The sequence below is a fragment of the Monodon monoceros genome, unplaced genomic scaffold (assembly GCF_005190385.1).
Source record: "Monodon monoceros isolate NGI ecotype Baffin Bay Population unplaced genomic scaffold, NGI_Narwhal_1 Super_Scaffold_22, whole genome shotgun sequence".
Lineage (NCBI taxonomy): Eukaryota > Metazoa > Chordata > Mammalia > Artiodactyla > Monodontidae > Monodon > Monodon monoceros.
This window is the reverse complement of record NW_021703779.1, coordinates 103,235,012-103,253,063: the sequence shown is the minus strand read 5'-3', so window position 1 is coordinate 103,253,063 and position 18,052 is coordinate 103,235,012. Positions and strand designations below refer to the sequence as shown.

At 44.5% G+C, this 18,052-nt stretch overlaps 1 protein-coding gene across 1 annotated transcript in view; it reads right to left on the bottom strand.

Moving 5' to 3' along the window:
* Positions 1 to 10,720: 10,720 nt before the first annotated feature.
* The window catches only part of GRIA3 (glutamate ionotropic receptor AMPA type subunit 3), a 290,033-nt gene continuing 282,701 nt past the window's right edge, over positions 10,721 to 18,052 (bottom strand). Inside the window, exon 17 of the mRNA XM_029240492.1 lies at positions 10,721 to 12,875. The gene's annotated coding sequence lies outside the window, so the exon portion shown is untranslated. The remainder of the gene's footprint in view (positions 12,876 to 18,052) is intronic.

Below are 18,052 nucleotides of genomic sequence, written 5' to 3'. Positions count from 1 at the left end.
AGTAAATTCTACCAGAGAAAATAGAAGAGAAGAAAGCCACATTAAAACTTGCAAACTGTTTCTCTCAGACGGTTTTTGGGCTTTATGTTTCCACAATGAAATGATCAGCATTAAGTCATGGTCCCTAAATGAGGGTCAGGTATGGGCCAGGAGTAATGAGCAAGGGCAGGCCCATGGCATGGCACTCATTGCTTAAACCGTTTCAGAGGAGCTTCGTATTTCATCAGGATGTTTGTTAAGGCTAGAGCTTCCAATCAAGACCTTGGAAGATCCTGGAATGGCAATTCCTTTTGGAAGCAGTGTTCAAAAATGTTGGGTGGGATGTTGTTGGCTTCATTGCCTCTAGAAATTAGCCAATCAGCAGGCTTGAAATTTTACTAAGCCGTTCATCCCTTTAGTTTGTAGTATGACCTCTGTGGGATGGCCCAGTTGAAATATTCTGTCACTTATGCGTGGTGTTTAGCAGGTTTCTTAGCATGTCTGTGCCTCAGTTTCCTCACTTGTAAAATGGAGAGAATGAGTACCTACATCACAGGCTTACGATGATTAGATGTGTAAATGTGCGTCTCACGTCAAGGCATGCTTGATTTATCATATGGTCAAATCTGTCTCCTAAAGGCACCGTTTCAGAGGCAACACTCAGAAAGAATGAATTAAATCAGAAACCTCCATATGGTGCTCTGTCCTCCGTAGGAAGAATAGAGGGTTCAGGGAACAAAGAGTAGAATCAGGAATGTCCCCACTAACCATCACTCTGACTGACCTACCGGAGGATTTTTTGTTTCCTGTCCCTGCAACTAAGCTTTACAGTGTTAGAGACCCTGGTCCCCAAAGGGGTTATACTCCCACCAGGGGCCATAACAAGGATCCCATTGACCTACAAGCTACGACTGACACTTAGCCCCTTTGGGTTCTTTGTGTTCAATGACTAGTAGCCAAGAAAACTCATCATCCTAACAGGCATAATTGAGCCTAATCAGGAGGAGGATAGAGGGATAATGTTCCATGAGAAGAGAGAGGAATATGTGTGGAACTCAGATGACCCACCCAGGTGCCCCCCACCCACTATTCCCCAGTCCATTGTAACTGAATGAACACATGCAGCAACCCCAGTCTGAGGAGGGTATGACTTACCAGGGGTTCTGATCTCTCAGGAATGAGGGTTTGGTTTAAACCACCAGATAAGCCACCGAAACCTTCCAAAGTAAAAGCTGAGGGTGAGGGGAATTTAGAATGAATAGTGGAAGAGGGAGGCATTGAATACCATTTGCAGTCCAAGACCAGCTGAAGTGGGGATTGGGAGGCTGTAGTTTATCGCACTTATCTCCCTCTTATTAGGCCCACAAGAGACTTGGATGGGCTTCTCCCTGAACATGTATGGAGACGTGGATCAGCGTGATACAGGGATGGGCTGTGGCAGACCTACAGATGTGTTACTCAGATCCCTCTTCTGAAAGGACTCACTGCCCAGCTGCTAGCACCTTCAGGGCTGGTCTCAGCTTTTGAGTCAAGGTCCTGGTCTTCTTGGAGCAGCCTCTGGCCAATGACTGAGCAAGGAAGTGGTACGAGAGCCTAGCCACTTCTGTCCAATGTAGGACTCCTCAAATGGGAATCTTTGCTTCAGAGTTTCCTTGTGGGGCTGGCAGAAACTTTCTCAGGTCTGCATTGAGTCTGATGGCTCCCCCTACCCCAGTCCTGCTTCCTCACTCTTCCTTTACGGATGTCACTCCCCAATAAATCTCAGTGTTTGCTTCCTGACAACCCGTCCTTCCTGCATTCTAGCGTTATGTGAGGCCGGCTACTTCTGGATGGTGTGGCGTGTGGTATGACCAGTGAATCCCATGGTCATGGGCCTACTCCCATACCTCCTTTGTTGTGAAGTGGGATGTTGGGTGCCATGCTGTGTGGAATTTCATACTTGTGGATCAAGCATTCCATAAGCCCCTGGACAGTGGTCCCGGCTGAGGTTCTGCAGATAGGAAAGACAGGCTCACACCCCCCAATAGGTATCTATCCTATGAGAATGAACTGTTGGCCCTTCTAAGATGGATATGGCCCATTGTAGTTAACTTGCTACCAAGTGGCTGACTGGTCGCTTTGGGGAACGGCGCTCTGCTCCGCAGGCCAGGGCGGATGATAGTGAAGTTGCCCCTCGATTTGTTGAAAGAAATAGTAAAACGATAGCCAACACTTTCCAGCCCCCAGCAATAGAGGCAAAGCAATAGAGCTTAACCACTGGCAGCCAGGGCTTTGTAATTATTGTAACAACAGGCGAGATTAAAGTGGCAACTATGTAGGCCCGATCAGTAGAGAGCTAGAGACGGTTAATAAAACACAGCATCTCTAAAACAAAAAATACACAGCATCCCTAGAGGCAAAATAGATAGGCAAACAGGGTATTGCTTAACATATAGAATAAAATAAAAAGAGTAAGAACAAATGTGCTACCTTAACTATGAGTTTACACCCACTTCTGGGGGCCCTGCTAGGGTGTTAAGTCCCGTATCCTAAGAAAGTGCCTCCAAACCAACAAACTCTCCCTTGTTTGGTTTTGAGATAAAACACCTCTTGATGAAGCACCTTCAGAATCCAGTCTCATAGGTACTCCCCTGACTCCTGCCAGCACGTGCTGGTGAGGTCTTCCAGTCCCTTCCAGTCCCTTTCCTTCCCTATTAGGTCCAGCTTCTTCGTAGAAGGATAATGTTGCTTATAGACCTATGGCTTTGTGGGTGACAGACCTCTGTATTGTCTCTCATACAGAGGAAGCACTAGCTGTTTTTTGGGAAGAGTGGACCACTTCTACAGGCCGAGAAGTTTTAGAGAAGACTGGAGAGTCAAAACCTTCAGGGGCACCCACTTAGACGTCCCCATCCCATGTGTCAGTGTGCTGAGTTTTCGCACCTAGGACCTTGACCTCAGCAGAACATACCTGTCTCAGCTGAGCATTCAACGATCCTGGAACTTCAGTCACCTTAATGATTGAATCCTGGGTTAGATATTTGCTTTTTTATGCTCCCCATTGCTTGAAATGGAAGCTTCTTTGTAAGCTGGAGACTGTTGGCTTCTCATGTACGGTTTTTAATTGTTATTGGCCCTCAGCATTTTATTATCTGTTTTTAGGGCATCAAGGTCACTTAATAATAAGCACCAAATTCTATTTTCTTTACATTTATAATCTCCCATAGATTTCAAATGGCTGATCATTCCCAGCTAGTGCATCCTCTCCACTGGCACGTTTTTCCAAAATACCACAGGTGAAAGTCTAATAATTCGGTCGCCTGGTAGTAGGGGCCGTCTGTGTAAAAACTCCCACCAGGAAGACGGTCCTCAGTACCAGTCAAGTGGTGAGGGATCTGGTCCCCAAGCCCCATCTATGGCCTTCTTCCGTGGACCACTTCTGTTATCATGATAATGTTACAGATTGGGCTCTCAGAGAAGCAGGTGCCGAGAAGAGTTAAGAGTGCAAAAGCTTTATTAGGTGTATGGTCAGGCCACTCAAGATGGCTGTTCTCTTGCTGTCTGTACTTCCCCCTGCTTGACCAATGCCTGCTTCACCTTCACCCTCCTCACATGAGCTAGTGATTGTTCTCATATTTAGACCAGAATGACTCCACCTGCTAGTTTGTTAAAGGGAAACACCTGTCCTTGTGATGGTAATTAACCTGAGGGACTGTGAGGGACATACCCTAGCTGCTGGTTTCCCTGGTAACTGATGAGCCAGCCTGAGTCAATTTCCCCTATAAATGGTTGCCTCCTTCTCCGCTGAGTGGTGAAGATGGTTGCCGTGGCCTGTCTGCGGTACACAGTAGGGGTGTCGTTCCAGGACTCTTTGCTTCAGACATGTAAGATTTCCCCTGTCTAACAAACCATGGATGTCTCTGTTGCTGTCCCCAGGCTCTTCAGTTTCAGGCTGGACAACCACAAGGCTTGCAGGCCTGTGGAGCGCAGCCCAACATTAGGGAATAATGCCCGTGAAGGGATAGGGACAGAGAAGCAGGATTGAGCAGGGGGGGCCAGCAGACTGTGATGTGAATCTGACAAAGTCTCTGCCAGCCCAAGGCAAGAAAAGTCCTATATTGGGTACAAGTAGCTAGGCTCTTGTACTACTGCTTTGCCTGGTTACTAGTTGGGGATTACCCTGAGACAGTGCGACTTTGATTATCACCACTTTGCTCTGTCATTGCCTGTGGGCTACCCCAACAAGAGTGTGACCTCGGTGCAAAAGCCCAGGCAGATTCTGAAGATGTTAACAGCTGGAGGCTGTCAGCTACCTACGAGGAGTCAGATGGCAATAAGTTCTTTCTTTCTTTTTTTTTTTTTTTGTGGTAAGCGGGCCTTTCACTGTTGTGGCCTCTCCCGTTGCAGAGCACAGGCTCCGGACGCGCAGGCTCAGCGGCCATGTCTCACGGGCCCAATTGCTCCACGGCATGTGGGATCTTCCCGGACCGGGGCACGAACCCGTATCCCCTGCATCGGCAGGCGGACTCTCAACCACTGCGCCACCAGGGAAGCCCGCAGTAAGTGCTTTCTTGAAGAAGATATGAGGGGTGCATAACTATGGTCTGCTAATGGACTAGCCTAATACCATTGTGTATGAGCGAAATTTATTTGTTTGGATTAAAATTTATATTGCCCACCCACTATCCAGTGGTTGAGTCTCACAAAGGAGATTAGATTTGCACATCTGAGTGTCCTGTGAGTGAATGTATGACCTTCATAGAGTGCAGTAGCTTGGGGCATTGGCCAGGGAGGGCACCCATAGTGGTGGTGATGACGACTAGCGCAGGAGATACACCGCATCCAAAGGAACCTGAGGGCTTGGCTGCCTGTCTGGTGGGGGATGAGGTAAGGCTTATTTTGGGAGAAGAGAGACATTGAAAAGATGGCAGGCTATGGGAAACTTCCTTGGCTAACTGATTATGTGAAGGGTGGGCCTCTTTGGACAGAAAACTTGTGTGTTTTTTCATTTTCTTTTTAAAAAATTTTTTATTGGAGTATAGTTGATTACAATGTTGTGTTAGTTTCTGCTGTACAGCAAAGTGAATCACTTATACATATACTTATATCTGCTTGTTTTTAGATCTTTTCCCATATAGGCTATTACAGAGTATTGAGTATAGTTCCCTGTGCTATACAGTAGATCTTTATTAGTTGTCTATTTTATATATAGTAGCGTGTATATGTCAATCCCAATCTCCCAATTTATCCCTCCACCCTCTTTCCCCTCTTCGTTACCGTAAGTTTGTTTTCTACATCTGTGACTCTTTCTGTTTTGTAAATCAGCTCATTTGTACCATTTTTTAGATTCCACATATAAGTGATACCATATGATATTTGTATTTCTCTGACTTCCTTCACTCAGTATGACAATCTCTACGTCCATCCATGGTGCTGCAAATGACATTATTTTGTTCTTTTTTTTTTTTATGGCTGAGTACAATATAAAGTGGCATCTCTTCTCTCTTCTCAGCACTACTTCCTAAGTTATGCCTCTGGGTTTTTTTCCACTCTCACATTTCATTCATTTATTCATTCATTTATTTGTTCAACAGACACAACTCTGTTTCAGTTATGGAAATGATTAAGAGAGAATCTGCCCATGGTCTAGCAGGGAAGACAATATATTGGATTGGCCAAAAAGTTCATTCGGGTTTTCTGTAAGATGTTACAGAATATATCTGTGTGTGTGTGTGTACACACACACACACACACACACACACACACACACACCAGTATATCACTGTAGTGCTGTGAAAGAGGCAAGCACTACTGAGATGGGACAACAGAGGTAGGGTCTCTAACTCAATCCTGAGGGGAGAGGCCAGTCAGGGGAGGCTTCGCAGAGGAAAGGATGCCAATTTAGTCTTAAAGACAAGAGTATGAGTTAGTCAAGCATAAAAGTGAAGGGATGGAAATTCTAGGCAGATGGAGAAGCATGGTCAAAAACATGGACTCATGGAAAGACATAGCAAAGCCAGAAATTAAGTAGTTGAATATGACTGGGTCTTAGTGGATATTTGTGATGAAGTGGAGAATGGAGGTGAAGAGGTGGTAAACAGTAAGACTGGAGAAATGGGCAGGAGGCAGATCATGAAGGGCTTTTAAAATGATAAACTAAGGTAATTTACTCTTATGCCATAGGGCGTTAGGGACCCACTGATGCTGAGGAGTGATGAGATCAGAAAAATCATTCTGGCTGCAGTGCAGAGGGTGAATTAAAGGGATTAAAAACTAGAAAAGGAGGAAAAACTAAGAGGCTATTGCATTAAGCCATCTAGAAAGTATTTCAAGCTCAAACTAAAGTAGAGATTCTTAGAAGTAGATGGATTTCAGGGAGTAGAGTCATTAGGACTTGGCTGAGGGTAAGGATGAGGGAAGGAGCAGATAAGGTTGATTACTAGGTTTCTGGATTGGGTGACTAGGCTTATGGTGGTGATTGATCCCCTGTCCTACTGTCTTCTCTGTGCGGCCCAACCCTCCGTGGTGATGGCGAGAGTAAAGGAGAGAAATCAAAAGAATGGACTGCTTACAGTGCTCTGAACGCCTACACAAGTGCACAGACTTGGCTTTCGGTAAACTGAATACATCCGCCCAGTTTTTGCCTGTTCTTTCTCTCATTCCATCCAGGTTCCACCTAGCATCTCCCTCAGGGTGATCAGAATCATCTCATATTATGTTTCAGGGAGTGGTTTGGGTAGCTTGTTCCTAGTTTGCATATTCCTTCTTTGGTGATAATACTAGCTGGTTTGCACTCATGTGGAAGAAAACCACGTTATGACTCCGGGATCCAAAACGATGAGAAGAGTCATAGCTTTTCACTACATCTTACAGCTGTACAAGCTGACGGTAAACTGACTCATCTGTTTTTTCGTTGTCATTTGTGCTGTGGGTTCTCTTTTTGAGTGCAAGCCTACTTTTTTCTCGGATTGTCACATCTACCAGTTTTAAAGTTTATTAGATTTATTCTTATATTCTATTTTATAGAATATAAGAATATACTGTAATTGGGGGAAAATGTGGGCCTTAGAGGGCTTTACCAGGTTTAGAGAGGGTTCCCCGTCTTTCAAGAAAACTAGCAATCTCATGGGGGAAGACTGCAATGTTTGGAAATATTTGTAAAATTGTTTCACCCTGTCAGCCTTGCATTCAAGCTCCTTGAGAGCTGCCACCAGAGCTTTAATTGACTTGTTCAGGCTTAATGAATATTTATTAAGAAAAAGTTAAATCAACCATTTTGCTACAGGATTGAAGCTCAGTGAAACCACTGCAGGGATAATTTTGCCAAAGCTGCTGTCACGGGGAGAGGATTATTTTTGAGGCTGTCATTGCAGGTTCTTTTACACTTTTATAGCTAGGGCATCATGAGTCAGTAAATAAGCAAATACCTCCTGCTTGGAGGGTGGGCAGTTTGGCAGGAAAGTGGTCGTTCTGAGGTTTTCAACAGCTAGAGGCTAATAGGGGCCAGTGTGACTCCTTAGTTCAAAAGGCTCACAGCTTCTGAGGCACAAAGAGAAATTCAGTTAGATTCTACCTGATTACATTAGGAAGTGCAAATCCAAGTGAAGAGGCAGAGGGAAAGTCTTCATTTGGGGCTCTTTCTAGTTCTTTCTCTGAGCACAGGATTGGGCATGGATGGATGTAGATTCTTTCTAGTCATCATCTACCTTGCTGCTGAGACTGCAAACCCCTGAGGTCAGGAGCCAAGTGTGCTTTCCCCTCAGCCTGGAGAGGAGAGGAAGAGAGTGTAGGCTCTCCCCACAACCATCTTGTCCAGGTGATGTCTGGTTACAAGGACAGCAATGGCTGTCAAAGAACTTGGGTATCCTGTCTATTCAAATGGGTTTGTGAACTCTCAAGTGTTGAGGATGCTAAGACAGTGGCGGTAGGTTGGGACAATGGCAGACACTCCTAATACCTTCCTCCATCCTGTCCTAACAACAGTGCCCTCCCAGGGAGCCTTCTGAGAAAGTCCAATTGCACCATCTTCACTGAATATAAATGGTTTGTCCATGATTCTTAGTCTTAGATGTAAGGGAAGTCTCCTAGCAACCTCATTCTTTCACACTCAGGCCTGGAGGCAAGTTCCATTAATTCTCAGTGCCACCAACCACTCTCTTCCAAGACCTTGCCTTTTTTTTTAAACATAAATTTATTTATTTATTTTTGGCTGCATTAGGTCTTTGTTTCTACATATGGGCTTTCTTTAGTTGCGTTGAGCAGGGGCTACTCTTCACTGTGGTGCATGGGCCTCTCATTGCGGTGGCCTCGCTTGTTGTGGAGCATGGGCTCTAGGTGCGCAGGCTTCAGTAGTTGTGGCACGTGGGCTCAGTAGTTGTGGCACGTGGGCTCAGTAGTTGCGGCTCGCGGGCTCTAGAGTGCAGGCTCAGTAGTTGTGGCGCATGGGCTTAGTTGCTCCGCAGTATGTGGGATCTTCCCAGACCAGGGCTCGAACCCGTGTCCCCTGCATTGGCAGGTGGATTCTTAACCACTGCACCACCAGGGAAGCCAGACCTTGCCTTTTCTTTAGTCTAGATCGATAGGAGTGATACTGTGAGTCCTCCCAGTAACCCCAGATTCAAAAGAAATTTCCTGATGGGACGTTAAGTTTCTGTGTGTTCCCACAACTGAATGCAGATATATTGTCGCTGAGTTTTATATCTGCCAAGTGATCTGGTAATAAATGGATGCCCAGGAAGCCCAGTTCAATAGGGTGAGGATACAAGGGGAGGGGTATGGCCGAGAGTAGCTGAGCAGCTGGCTCAGATTTTGAAAGTAAACTCTCCAACTGATAATAGGCTTTGGTGGTTTATGACCCTATGAGACATGTCAGTGCATCTTCTGCTTCACTGAGTCTGGACTCTGAGGAATAATGGTTTTGCTTCTTGCTTCTCCATTTGTTCTCACCTTTTTCTGTGTTCATCTTCCCAAGTCACAGTTGGCCCTTTCTCACCACCCAATACCAGGAAGGTGATATATAGGACCATTTCTTCCACGATCCTACCAAGGTTTCCTTAACTACATTTGCCCTTCCTGTTTGGAGACTGTCCTATAGACAGAGTGTGATCAGATGTGAGTGTTAACAGGGCAAGAAAACCAACGCAGAGACCAAGAGGCATTCTCCTCTTGTGCACAGGGGGAGTGTGACATCTGAAGGTCAAAGACTGTTTGGCAGACCTGGTTGGCGAGTCTGATCCTATGTGTAAGCAAGATATATAGCTACCTATGGTCTTAACTTGAGAAAGACTAAAAGCACCTCTTGCTTCTCCCTTCCTCCCAGGAGAAAAACACTCAAACCCCACCTAAACCCAAGTTGTGCTCCCCTATCAACTGCCACAGCGCCTGAGATGAACTTCTCCTTTGAGGAAAGGAACTGGAGTTCCTGTTAAAATAGAAATCTGTTATTTTGTAAGACTTGGAGACATTTGGTACTTGAACTGATTTCAGCAGCCACCGAGGGGACCACTGCTGTAATCTAGTCACTGAATCTGCTCCCTAGAGAATCGTTCTCTTCTGGGGGACTGCTACAGGTGTCCTAATGAAAGAAAAGGAAAGCACCTGAAGAGTTATAAAGTGTGAGTGTTTCACCAGATAAATGGCATTTCAGAGGACAGTGAAAACGATAGTAATATGCTGACGCCTGCAGGCCAAACTGACTGCCTCGTGTTTATCAGCCTACACTTCCTAATCTTCTGAGAGTTTCCCATTCCCGCTCCTATCTTTCTCTCGCCAAGGCCTTGTGTTCCTTGCTCCCTAACTCCCTAACCCCAGATATCTTTATTTCCCTAGCATCTCAGCTGCACTCTTCTTCCTTTCTGGCTTAGTTTCAAATTATCCCTTCTCTTTCTCCTATCATTACCCCCTGTTTTCTTTGGTGATCATCATCTAAAACTGGTCTGTATTTAAACACTTGCTTTATTTGTTGGATACAACTATATTCCATGTTCAGTATATATAATTTACATTAGATCATTAGCCTTTTGTTTCTCTCTCAGAAGCATTCTAAGATCAAGTCTAATCCTAAATTCAGGATTTCTTTCTCCACTCTAGATCAGTGGCCCTGGGTGGAGTAAAGATTTTCCAGTGGGACATTAGGTTATCATCAGTAATGAAGGCAGCAGCACAAAACGTAGCCAATTAACTAAGAGGACTAAGACACATACTTGTAATGACATGGGAAAGCAGTTGGAAGTGGTTTTTTTTTTTTTGCGGCACGCGGACCTCTCACTGTTGTGGCCTCTCCCGTTGCGGAGCACAGGCTCCGGACGCGCAGGCTCAGCGGCCATGGCTCACGGGCCCAGCCGCTCTGCAGCATGTGGGATCTTCCCGGACCGGGGCACGAACCCGCGTCCCCTGCATCGGCAGGCGGACTCTCAACCACTGCGCCACCAGGGAAGCCCGGAAGTGTTTTTGAAGATCATCAATCCTGAGTTTGGGCACTTCCTCAGGAGGCCAGATCTGGCAATGGGAGGATGGGAGATCAGGGTTAGGGTCAAGGCAAGTGTCTGAGGAGAGGGTCCCAAGGGGTGGAGGAGATGATCACTGGTGGTGATCCTGCAGTTGGGGTGGGGAGAGGCATAATCCTTTGTGAAGATCACCTGTCACATGACTGTACATCATTGGTAAGGCTTCTGGTGGGAAGTAAATTGGTGACTAATAACTTCTTGGCACCTGCACCCAAGTAAAGTTTAAACAGCCAAAGCCCAGAGACAGAATTCTTTCTTTACAATTTTATTTACAAAATGTATTAAAACTTTGTACAATACCTCATGGCAATGAGGCTCCGTAATTTACGCCCACACATGCAATTTACGCTTTTACGGCCATTAGTTTGCTTGGCAATGTTTCTGTTCACTGAAGTACAGCTTTAACAACAAAAAGAAAATAATTGGAAAAAAAAATCTTCAAGTGACTACCGCCAAACTCCCGTAGCTTGAAGTTAGTAGCAGAAATTTGAAGCAATCAATGTTTCTTTAAACATGCAAGTTTTTAAAAAATAACAAACCAATTTACCCGCCTCTTCATTCCCAGTGAAGTTTCCTCTCTGAAAAATTGATTTGAGTCAACTAACATCCACTTCTCTTTAAACAGTGCCTATGAGAAGTTTGTGTGTAGGTTGGTTAGCTTCCCGCGCCGGAACATCATAGCATTCAGAAGTTGAAAAATCAGTTTCGTGAAAACAAAACAAAAACACAACAGCTTTCCTTTTTTGTTCAATACCATTTAAAATTTGACAGGTGAGTCGTTTGCTTATGACACAATTTTTTGGAATGAAAGTTTATATTACACTTTTCCGGAAACTTTTCATTGGAAATGAGACTTATACCTTTCTTTTCTGAAGACGAGCAAATGTGCAGCAAGTCAACTAGAGCATCTAAGGGTCACACTTGGGAAATGAATTTGAGCTCCCAGTTTTTACTGTCTGGAAACTTCCCAGTGCACGTCACTGATGAGAGCAAACTACTGAACTACAGAAAGCATACGTCGTTCTATCGGAGGTAATTAGTGAGCGGAGACTATTTCCTCTGACTGTTGTGATGATGCCAATGGCAGGTACGCAGTTAGTTACTTGATAGCCCGTGGAGCAGTGGAGCGATCTTCGGAGTCGGTAGAGAGACTGCTCCAAGCATGGACCTGGGAATGAGGCTGAGGCCCTCGGTTTAGCAGTAGGTTTGGGAATGCATTTTAGTCTTTGCAAACTAGAAAAGGACACATGCAGTCTGACGGAGAGCCATGGGCAATCACAGGCAACAGCTGGTAAGACAGACCTAGCAAGAGTAAAAGTCAGATGAGAACTGTGGTCTGAACCCACTGGCCCGCCTTGCAATGCGGTCCTGTCCCCGTGGTGTGCGCTTGAAAGGCATACTTAGCAGAGAAAGCAGAGCTAAACACAGTGTTGTTTCTGAGAAAGATATTCCAAACACATTTGGGAGTGTCGGCAGCATTTCCCTCACCCCAATGCTAAATACTCAGCTATCGTGACTTAAAACGCACACTGAAGCAAGAAAAACAGATCTGTGAGCTGAAATTCCAGGCTTCTCAGAAAGCCTCGGGATCCATTTTTAGGAAAGCACCGAGAGGTATGCTTAATAGTGCCCGTCCCTTGCTACACACAAGTCAGTTTCGAAAGCTATGTGAATCCCTTCACCGAGTGGGAAGTTAGCAAAGCATTTTCACAAAACCATTTCAAAACACAGAAGTCACTGTTCAGTCCCTTTTCCAAAGTGTTTCAATTTTCTTAAGTGTTGCATTTACATTCTAAAGATATACACATTTCAGCAAAGTTGAAAGGAAATAGGGTGCACAGAACATCACCACCAACAGGAAATACCAAAAACATCTGGTCAGCAGATCCTAGAAGAAATGCCAGTCTGCCCTCCCAGACAGGGAGTCAGATTTTTTTTTTTAAATCAGGAGGAATTATTTAAATCAGGAATAATTATTTTAGCTAAGATGGGCCGATTTGCTGAATTGGAATTTTAAATTTGTCTGTGTGTGTGTGTGTGTTAAAGAACATGGTGTTTGTATACTGTGCAGTGGTATCAAAGGATGGCTTTTGTTGAATTGACTTTTTTTAAAATAAGATTAGTTTTCGCATACTGGAATCTTGCATGTCCATTTTTTTGTTGATTTTATTTTAATTTTTTCAAGCAAAGCAAAAAGATTTCAATGATGATTTGCATTGTCGCGAGTCTCAGAGTATTCCATAAGGCACTGAAGGAAAAAAAAAATCAGTTTTTCCTATTGAAAGGTCATTGCACCATCAGCAATATTCGTGTCATGCCCGACACCAAGGAGAGTGAAATCTGGCTCAGGATCCTTGAAGCAGCCACGTTTTCGGTGATTCCTCTTGTCACTTGCCTCCAGTGGGAAGGGATCTGCAAAGGCAAGGGGGAAATTTAAATTTGAATGGGCTTTCTATTGGGAATGGAAGTTTACTATGGCTCAGTCTATCCTGGACAAAAACCACGGCTGTTTTCTCACACTGGCATCTCTGAGGCTGCACCCTGCTTGATTGGCTTTAGCCAACAGGTCTGTTTAAATTCTTTCACTTGAAGCAAATGCTTTGCAATAGGTTAAATTAGGTTAATTTTTTTTTTTTACTATGCATTGTACCAAGGAATACACGGGCACTGCATGATGTCTAACTCAAAAAGCGTTCATCACTTAGGGTGTAGGTATACTAGAAAGCCTTCGTGGCATTTCAATATAGATACTCAGGACAACGACACTGTAGAATATATTCTGATTGCAGAACCTGTGACAGAGGACTGTTTACCTAGGACAGAGTGGAAGCAGTGTTTTACGGCTCGCTCAATTGAAATCCATTTGACTGCTCATTGCCAGAAAGGTCACAGCTTGTTTCTCTTCATATCTACAACCTTAGTTATTAAAGTCAGAAAATAGCACATGGACTGTAAAGAGACAGCACATTCCAGGAAGAGGCCAGAACAGTGATGCCCACGAAGGGGATTGGCTTCCATGGGGGTGTTTGCCTTGATATTATGGGCCTGATTGAAATGTTGATGCTGCCCTCCTTTTGGAGGCATTAACTAGTGCAGGGAGTTCATTTGCCCCCAACTCTGAAAACTTAAGACCACTTTCATGCCTCCTTTTCAAGCTCACATCCATCCTCTCCATCCTTTCCCTCTACACTAATGGGACCCTTCTTTTTCTCATGAGCTAATGCTGAATTTTATCCCAAAGGAATGACATGATCATTATCTACCACTGGCCCTGGAATAAAAGTATCTGTAAGAAGAATGTCAAAGATGCATCTGAAGGCCAAAAGCCCCAAAGAAGCAGAATAAGACTAACATAGAAGTGGGTTAACCTCTTACTTGGAATCACTATGGTCCAGAGTCATATCTATCTCAGAAGTTTGGGGAAAGCTTATGTGTATGACAGAAAGATCAACCCCCTTCTCTCTCTGTTGGCCATGGGATGTCATTTCCCACCCGCATAACTTTGGGAAAGCCACCTAATCTCTCAATGCCTCTGTTTCCTGTTTTTAAATGGGGGTAGATGAAATATTACCACTGAAGGAAAGGTCCTCTGGGAACAAAGAACATCACCCCTTCAGTTATCTACAATGTTTTCCACTTAACATAAGATGAACTCTTTAAAGCAGGAACGCTTCCCCAGCAAGAATGTCTATGGCTGCAGAAGGAAAATTGATTCTTTCGAAATGGGCGGCATGAACAAAGTTAATATTTTCTAGGAAGACTAAACAGAACTGTATTAGAGGAAAAATGGAAATCCTTTTCCTTAACCTCAGGCATTTTGAGGTCTTGAAAATAAGAAGGATTTCAAAAATATTGAAGAAACCAAAGAAGCCAGAAGTAGTTCTGAACAGCAATGAGGAAATGGGAAAGAATTTCTTAAAACAATGAGCAGAGTGAGCCCTAGGGTGCAGTGAATCTGGAACGCTTGACGGTTGGTCACCTGCCCAGGCATCCTGGGGGCCCCACTTCCAGTGGGTGGTCAGTAACCCAAACAGGCAGCAGGTCATCAAGAGGCCGTCTGCTCCCCAGTGGGTGCTGGATCTGAGGCGTGTGTACCCACAATGAGTCCAATAACCCGGACTCTACTCTCAGCCGCGGCAAATGAGAGAGGACCCCCTTCTCTTTCAAGGATGTCTTTTTGTTAACTAGATCCCACCTAGATCATATTTTTGCAGCTGATTTGCACTTGAGTCATTCTTCCTGAAGAATTACTGGTACCATAAACTGCTAAGGCTGGCTCTGATAATAGCAATAAAAGTAAAATCTCAGGGTGCTTCTCCATCTCTGCGCCCCTGAATAGACCCTGACAGATCTAGGCCAACTCAGAGAACTGGAAGCCTAATAACTAGGTAATAAGTCAGAAGGCACTAGGAGATATTCCAGAACTTCTTGGGAAATAAAAGATGAGTGAGCAAAGACCAACATTCCCCTAACGTTACATCACCACACTGGCTGAGGACAGCAGAGTGGTTTCTATTTCCTGCTCAGCCTGCTTTGTGCCTCGACTGACACATGTCAGGTTTTTTCTGGCATCCTCTGAGGCTTTTCCTCCTTGTCTTTCCCTCCATGACCTACACATTTACACATATATCCATCCCTCCTAAGGGCACCATTGATGATATCTTGGCATCACTTATTAAACAGACATTTGCTCTTTAGGTGTCCCTGCTCAGAAAGGAGAAGTGAAGCCATGTAGAGCAGAGTATATCCCACATTCTCTCAGATCAATCGTACTACACCATGGATTCCTATATTTTTCAGGCCCAGAACAATACCCATAGTACAAATCCTTGTCTCAACCCTTCTAGGATCACCATATGGGGGAATCAACTTGGTCATTAATTCACGAGCCCATTTTTTTTTCTTCTCCACTATGGGAAAACTCAGCACCCTCACGCCACTCTGTCCACATTTCTTTCATAAGAAAGAATCCAATGTGGCTCTAAACTACCTATTTTAGGTATTTCCTGAAATCAAATTGAAAAATAAATCGGACAGTTCTTTCGGAATATATCAACACTTTTAGTTTTTTTTTTTTTAATAAGTAGTTTCTACTTTCACAGGGGGGAAAAATGGTCTTTTTATCCTAAAACTGTCTTCATATGTAACACTGGCCATCACTAAGATGACATTGAACTTTGCAATGGCTTGTTTGCAGAGGCTTTCCCCAGGTTTTCATCCTAGGGATGACTGCCAAGGTGCTAGCTAACTGGGCTGTAACCACGTTGGCATCGATGTCTATTTGAGTGTGATTTTTGCCTCAGTTAGCCCGAATTTTGCTTCACAAAATGGGTCAGCCAAGATGACGAAAGGAAAGCCAGAGTACCAGAAGTTGTGGCAAGTTCATTTCTTATGCTCTTCCCTCAGGTTTAATGTTCTGGGCCTCCACTTCAGGACTGTAGCATTCTGCCCAAATTGCTGATCCCAGTTTGGTCTCCCTCTCTCCCTCTCTCCCCTCCTCTGTGTCTGTCTTTTTGTCACTCTCCTTCCCTTTCTCCCTCCCCCCTTCCTTCAATTCCTTAAGTTACATCCTCTGAGACAACTTTCTCTAGAATCTTACTACTCCTTAGACCAGCAGCATCAACACGACCTGTGAGCTTGTGAGAACTGTAGAACCTCAGGCCCCATCCCAGAGCAGCTGCCTCAGGACCTGCATTTTTATAAGATCCCCAGGTGATTCATATGCATATTGCCAGTTGGGAAGCACTGCTCTGGGCCTTTAATGAGAGACTGAGGCTGTAGGAGTTGGGGAGCAGGGACATAGATTCTCAGATGGAATGGCTGATAATCAAGAGGGTCTGGAGGCTGTGTGACCCTAAGCCCTGTTACAGAAAGCTTCCTTTTGGGGAACGTAGGAGCGATTGAATATACACCCTCATGTCAAGTGCATAAGAAGGAGGGCAAATGGAGGCTTGGTGAAGTCTCTCAAGACATTTTTGTAAAGAAGTGAGACATAGACTTAGGATCTGCTCTCCATTTGACAGGATCCCACTGGGGTTTCAAGGTTTCTGGAGAACACCGGGCCACGCGTAGAGAGCGGTGGCATGGTTTAGTGAAGAATACAGCTACAGGAGGAAGAAGAGCTGGGTTCTAGTCCCAGAACTGCCACTGCCTAGCTGTGTTGCCTTTAGCAAGTCATTTGATGTGGCTGGCACTTCGTTACCTGAAAGGGGAAATATTTTCTGCCCCATTACCTCAACTGAGGCAATAGATGTGAGAGCACTTGGAAAACCGATATGCTGATTTCAGGTGTATTATTTCTTTGGACGCCAATATCTCAGAATTTGGGATAAGTAAGCTAGGCTGAAATCACCCATGTACTCTCTTATGAGAAAGCAATAACATGACCCCAATTGTAATGGGCCTGTATAACCTACTCAAGAGTAAAATACTTTAAGCACACGGGAACATGAAATGCTTGCATGCAAACAGTGCTAATTGCAGATGAATCCACGTATTGTCCATTCAACAATGCAATGGGAACGCTTTGTTAGTGGGTTAGTCGGTGGCAAAAGGCTGCAGCCTGCAGCAGGAAAGAACAACCAGCAACTTCATCAAACAAGATTATGCCTTCCATGGTGAGGACAAATGATTTATGTGGATGAAATATTATTTAAAAATTGGCTGAATTTAGATCCGCACCATGAAATATAAGGTCAAAACACAGATGCATTTGTAGAAATTCAAACACATGGACATTGACTCAAGAGGTCAAAAATCTACCTAGAATAAGGGCTACGAAGTTTCTAATTGTTCTGTTCCGCTTCGGATAGGTGTGTTACTGATGACAGATGCACGTGAAGGTAACAAAACTATTTTCTCTTAAACACTTCCAGAATGGAGATGTTATCCTAACTCAAGCTTGCCTTTGAACATGTCTGAGTTATTGGTGAGTTTTAGCTATAGCTGCCAGAATCAAGGTGGCATCAGTCAGGTTCATTTAAGTATGAATTTGGGAACAGCCAGCAGCAGGGAACCTAGACTGTCCTTTGGGAGACACTTACCTCAATGAACATCAGTTCCAAGAAAGGGACAACAAAGGAACTCAAAGATTAAAGAAATTGTCTCAGGCTTATACTAAGAGATCCACCACACCCCTATAGAAGCACTACCTTTCTCAAGGTAGCAGCTCCCCATTTCCATTCCTCATTTTAACATCAGTTCCAGAGAGCTGCTTTCTCTAGAGCTTCACTGTCCAATATGGTAGTCACCAGCCACATGTGACTATTGAACACTTGATATGTGGCTAGTGTGAATTGACATGTGCCATAAGTATAAAAGACACCCCTGATTTCTAAGACTTAGTATGAAGAAAAGAATGTAAGGGCTTCCCTGGTGGCGCAGTGGTTGAGAGTCCGCCTGCCAATGCAGGGGACACGGGTTCGTGCCCCGTTCCAGGAAGATCCCACATGCCGCGGAGCGGCTGGGCCTGTGAGCCATGGCCGCTGAGCCTGCGCGTCCGGAGCCTGTGCTCCGCAACGGGAGAGGCCACAACAGTGAGAGGCCTGCGTACCGCCAAAAAAAAAAAAAAAAAAAAAAAAAAAAAAAAA